The following is a 6,932-nucleotide window of genomic DNA, read 5'->3' as shown; positions in this document are numbered from 1 at the left end:
CCATTGCATTCGGACTTGATCCTTTTTTTTGCGGGCATCACTGGTCCATCACCATTAGCAGCACCCGCACCCCCAGCGACATTAACGCTGCTAACCTCAGCACCATCTTTAGCTTCCTCCGCAGCCTGTTCACCATCACCACTATCACTTTTATAGGAAAAGTTAAGATCGACCCCCAACACATCGTCATCACCTCCACCGGCAGACAGTGCAGTTTCGACGCGAATTCCACCATCCTCAGGTTGAGCTCCCCCGTTGCTACCACCATTAGGTGTAGTTCCATGATCGTTTACCACACCTTCAGTAGTAGCAGGTGCAGTTTTGGTGCAATCCTCAACGCCATCCGCAGCAATTCCGCCTCCGGCATTGCCTGCAGAAACATCAGCAACAGCTACAGCAGTTTCGATAGAGCAACCACCCTCAGAAGCATCCCCGGCACTGGTACCGTCACCATCGCGTGTTTTTATGGATCCATGCACCATCAAAAAAATAAATAATTAAAATCCAGATAATTAATTGCAAGAAAAAGAAAACCCTAAAATTGTGTGAAGTCACACAAACACAAATACCTGGGATCGGATTGCGAGTATTCAGATCTTGTCTCCGAAGACTTTTGATCTTCGGTACAAGTCTTATCCACATTGTTGTGCAATTGTCGTGGATTTTCGGATCCTTCCGATCCATTCAGCAACGTCTTCTGCTGCATTTCCATGACGAAAATCTTAGAGAGAGAAAAGGAGATCTAGAGAGAGAGAGATCTAGTAGGGTCTGAAATCTAAGTGTTTGGGCTTGTATATATAATGTAAGTGTGACATGCTTCAAGCGGCAAAATATTTTTTTAGCATATGGTATAATTCAAAATATTTCGATAATAATCAGGACGGGGTAAGAATATGGTGTCCCAAAATATAAAAGTTTCAATTTAATTTTTTTATAAATGATAGTTCATATATATTTATTGCACAAACAATTTGAGTGACATGCAAATAATGCATTATGTTGAAAAAAAAAATTAAATGAATTTGGAGGAACCATTGATATAACTTTTTCGACTAGAGCGTCATATGTGAATAATTTCATTAAAAAAATGATACACCTTTTATTTTATTTTTTAAATGATCTTAGATATTATTAATTTACAAATTTTCATGATTATGTTTATTTTATAGAAAATTAAATTTTAAGAATTTTGATTTTTTTAGATTTTTTTTTTTTAAAAAAAAAGTTATAGCCAAAAAACAAAATTGATGAAAAAAAATCCATCAATTGAGAATATGACATATAGCATAGAGAGAAAAGAAGATGGATAGGGGCGGAACTGACACCTTGGAAGGGTTTTTTTCTTATTTTTCTTTCTTCCTTTTTATCCATTTAACCTCCAAACAATTAATATTTACTGAAAAATGTCAAAATCCTGTACATAATTACAAAAACGCCATATCATCTCGCGAGATATTGATAATAAATAAAATCATTTCTCCACCTTTTATTTTATTTTTCAATCCTACGACAAGATTTGTCCTCGTAGACCTCATTTATTTTTGAGTTCTCACTCGATCCAACATATATATATATATATATATATATATATATATATATATATATATATAGAGAGAGAGAGAGAGAGAGAGAGCTACGTTCAAGTATTCTAACTAATTATTGTGCGAATATCGTATGCTATGATAATTACTAAAAGAATAAGTTGTTTAGCAATGCGAATACGTTCAACCTTACAAAAATATCGTCATTTTCATGCATTATCGCTAATTATTATTTATTTTTCTTCTCACACATCGTTTTTCACTCATTTTCATTCTGACAAAATACGACCAATAAACATTCTGACAAACATTCTGACAGAAATGAGAATAATAATAATAAGTGTATAATAACCTTATAGACGATTTAATTAGTGAGAATGTGTGTTAATGACAATAGTTATATAAGATTGAACGTATTTATATTATCAAACAACATATTTTCTTTATCATTCTCATAGCATACGATATCCGCACAATAATTAGTTAGAATAGAATAAACTAAGCATATATATATATATATATATATATATATATATATATATATATATATATATATATATATATATATATATATATATATATATATATAATAAAGGAAGAGAAAGAGTTCCTATCATATTAGAATAAGAAGTATTATGAAAAAAAATCAATGATTAAAATTAATTCTCAAAATATTTAAAACTTTCATAAATTAAAGAGATTAATTATGAATAAAAATGATTACAATTGTCATTAGAATCATTGATTTTTTGAATTTGATGATCCTGAATTATTCTTAAATTTATCTTTCTACTGGATTTTATGACATCAATACACATGATCAAGACAGCAGAAACAAAACAATATATGTATACATGTACCTTACGATCTAGGTTTTACTAGTTATAGCAACTTAATTTAAAAACGAATAATAGATGGAATACTATTCTTTCGTTGCTTTGACTGTGATCTCGTAACTGACATCTCTTGCCAAGGATGAATGACCTAAAGTAGAATCTCTCTAATGTATACGTATAGTCAGACCAACAACTTCAAAAGCTAATAAGGATTAACCCTATATTAGGGTTTATGCAAAATTTTAATAACCATAGGAGATGGGTTATAATTTTCACGGAGAGGATAGATGCAGAGAGTATGGACGATTTTGAGAAAGTAATCAGCAGCCAGGGTTTGATCTATAGAAATCTATTTATAGGCAGCAGATAAAGGTTTCAAACTCTTAAGATAAACCTTACCTTATTCAAAAACATATATATCCATATCTATGGATAAGCAGAATCGACTTATGCAACTCTACAGGAGCTTCTGGAATATCTCAATTAATATCTAAGAATTAATTAATATTCAATCCATTTAACTAATTAATTAAAACTATTTAATTATTTTCAAAATAATTTCCAATTCATTTATTATTTACTTAATAGTTAATAACTTATTTTTTCTCCATTTCCTTATAGTTAATTATGTTATGTGACCAAAAAAAAACTATTTTTATCAAAAATATTACCAGTTGACATCGAAACTATTTTCAATATCGTATGTGTATCTTAACTATATAATTTCTTTGAAAAAATCAACAAATGTCTCTTATTTAAAAATGTTGAAACATTCTCTCTCTCTCTCTCTCTCTCTCTCTCTCTCTCTCTCTCTCTCTCTCTCTCTCTCTATATATATATATATATATATATATATATATATATATATATATATATATATATATATATATATATATATATATATATAGGTTTAGGTTCTATGGAAAACAAAAAACCCTAAAAAAACCCTAAAAATCATAAAAATGTATAAAAAAATACTTAGATAATTACATATAAAAAATATAATAATTAAATTTTGAAATAGAATATAAATATTTATTGTCATAACAATAAAAAAAAGTCATTTTTTCTCTAGATGTCAAGAAAATTTTAAACAACTCTTATCGTCGCTATATTAATTGGTTTGAAAAAAAAAATAAAGAAAAGTAGCTTTTAAAATCTAACTTTTAATTTATATATATATATAGAGAGAGAGAGAGAGAGAGAAAGAGAGAGAGAGAGAGAGGGTGAAGTTCAATAGAGAACCATAATTAACCAACGAACCAAGGAATCAATCTTTTTTTCAACTTTTAGAACTTATTTTTTATCAAAAAAAAACTAAAAATACAGAAATTCATAACTTTTTATCCTTTTTCCAATTATATCAAATTCGATTTTTTTTACGTCAAATTCACAATGTGAATCTTTGAAAATTCACAATGTGAATCCGGATTCACACGGTGAATCCGAAAAATATTTTTCACATTCACAATGTTAATATATGAATTTAGATTTTTTTTCGATAACGAATAAGCTCTACAAATTGAAAAAAAAGAATTGGTTCCTTGAAGAACCAATATATATATATATATATATATATATATATATATATATATATATATATATATATATATATATATATATATATATTTCTAATAAAATATATCTCTATAGTTTTAAATATCTAAACATATGTAACTATTCTTCAAAATGAAAATATCCATATTTTTAAATACATAAAATTTTACGTAACTATACTTCAAAACAAAAGTATCTACACTTTTAAATACGAAAAAAATATGTATTTACCATTTCAAAAAATATATTAAAATTTTTAAAAAACATAAAAAATACGTATTTATGCTTCTAAACAATGTCAAAATTGTAAATTTGGTCCCTCTGATATGTTAAAAATTAGATGTTTTGTCCAAAATGTTTTGTCGTTGCAACAGTGGTTCAAAATAAGAATTTTGTTGTAGTTTTGGTCTAAAACTATTTAAAAATATTTCAAACAATGGATTTGTCTTTTTTAATTTTGTTTTTCATTTTCTTTTATTTATAAAAATTAAAGAAAAAGCTAAATAAAATATCACCTAACCTCTCTTTAACCTCCTCTCTTTCTCTCTCTCTCTCTCTCTCTCTACGATTCAACATTCACAATGATGAAGCAAATTTTCATTTGGCTTCAAATTCGACACACATGAACTTACAATCTCAAGAATCAAAGGAGGCTACCAGAATGCACATCAGAAAACTCAAAGGTAACCCAGAAGCTTTGCAATTTTATGGTGGTGTAGGGTTCAACTTCGGATCTGGAAGACTTCACAGAAAGGGAAAGATAAAAAATCAAGATCTTTAAGAACGATTTACGGAAATCTAGACCGATAAGTTGCAGAAACCCAATTGATGAATCAGAAGACAAAGAACATTGTGATGAATCAGGAGACGAATAACATCAGCGACTACCCATTCATCTGTCTACATCTCTCTCATTCTCTTGTTGCCACCATTCTCGTTTCCTGAAACCCTAATGTTGCCGCCTTTCTCATTTCAAGATCTGTAAGAACGAGTCTGGACTAGGATTTTGTTTTGGTTTCAAGATCTAAAAACATATCTCTACCATTATCCTGATGCAGGTTTACGAAACCCTAGCAATGAAGTCGGCGGTGAAGGTGTAGACGACGTCGTATTTGTGCAAATGACGAACCTTCAATCTTCTTATTGGTCTTTAATCTTCTGATTCATCTGACCACCTCCCCATTATCATATATGTAAGATAGATGGCGAGAGAGGTGCGGTTCCACCTCAGATCTGTATGAGAGAGAGGGAGAGAGAGAGAGAGAGAGAGAGAGAGATGAAGGTGTTGACCGGTGGTGGTGGCTGTTGTTGTTGTGTTGGTTGGTGCTCATGTGCTAGTCAAGGCTTATGACTTTTTATGTGACAACCCGTAATTTATGACTTTTTATGTGACAACCCGTAATTTCTATCTTGTAAAAGTCAAACTTGGTCAACTAAGTAAAACATATCAATCAAGGTTCAAACTTAATTCTTTTAATATCTTAATATAGTTAGATTAAGGAGCTAAAAGTGTATGGAACTTGTATATATGAGTGATAGGGTTTATGGAGGAAAGTCATTTGGAACCGAGGACAGCAAACCTTGCTTAGACCGCAAACAAATCTTCGGGCCGTGAACGAGCCTTCTGGCCGTAAACGAGCCTTCGGCCCGTGAACATGCCTTCGGACCGTGAACCCTCGGTTTGCGGCCGTGAACTCCCTCCTATATATATTAGTGTTAACTGATTTTTGACTCACTTTTTCACTTCTGACCGTAAACTCAAGCCATTCTCTCTCAAGATCTTTGACCGCAAACCCTCATTCCTCTCAACTACCATCCTTTCCTTTGAATATTCATAAGATATTGCTAAGGGTCTTCAAGTGTTCTTCATTTCTCCAAGATCTTAGGGTCGTGAACACTTGCATCATCATCATCACACCAAGAACACCCACTGAGTTCCAGCCGTAATCACTTGAATCTTCAAGGGCCGTGAACCCTTTACGGCCGTGAATACCGAGGTCTAGTTGTGAACACCAAACAGTTTCTTGATTTCGGTTCTAACACTTCTTTTGTAAGTGTTCCTTACATCCTAGGTTGTTTTTCCTAATGCCTTTGAGGGTATATTCACTAACTCCATGCCAATATGTTGCATAAATTGCTATTTAGGACTTGTTTTGTTCCGGGAACTAGCTTGTGAATAAATCATCCTATATCGAACATTCAATCGTATCACTCACATAAGGTGAGTTCATACCCCTACAAATTTCACTTTTAAATGCTTTTAGGGGTGTGACATTTTATGATATTGTACAAATTTCACTTTTAACTATTCTATTAATGCAATGGATGTTGTTGCTTGTTTTACTATTGTGCATTGTTATGATATTGTACATGACGTCCTTCGCCCCCGAACGTTTCCGCCGTTCTGGTTTGGGGGTGTGACATTTTATGTGTCTTCGACCTGGAGATGAATGGACTATTTTCTTTGCTCATGGGTTTGAAGAATACATGAAGAATACCACAGAGAGAGAGAGAGGGGGGGGGGGGAGAAAGAGAGAGGAATTTTTATTTTATTTTTCATTTAAAAAATAAATAAAATAAATAAAAATAAGAATAACAGCAATGTAAAATGGAAAACATTCATTCTAACTCATTTAAATTTCTTGAGGGATCAAAACTACAACAAAAATCTTATTTTGGACCACTGGTGCAATGTCAAAACATTTTGGACTAAACATCCAATTTTTGACATAACACGGTGACCAAACTTGCAATTATGTCTCTAAACAATATATATCTGTAATTTCAAACACATAAAAATAGTTATTTATATTTCTAAAAGACATTAATATTTAAACTCTTAAAAAATATATTTATACTTTTAAAAACATAAAAAAAAATCTTTTTATTTAGAAAAAATCGTATAAATATGCATTTTATGTTTGTTAGAAATATATTAATATATCTTTTAGAAATATATGTATTAATATTTATTTTTAAAAGTAAATATGTATTTTTA

Source organism: Lactuca virosa, chromosome 5 (genome assembly GCF_052849685.1).
Source record: "Lactuca virosa cultivar CGN04683 chromosome 5, Lactuca_virosa_CGN04683_v6, whole genome shotgun sequence".
Classification (NCBI taxonomy): Eukaryota; Viridiplantae; Streptophyta; class Magnoliopsida; order Asterales; family Asteraceae; genus Lactuca; species Lactuca virosa.
Note: the sequence above shows the minus strand (reverse complement) of the source record.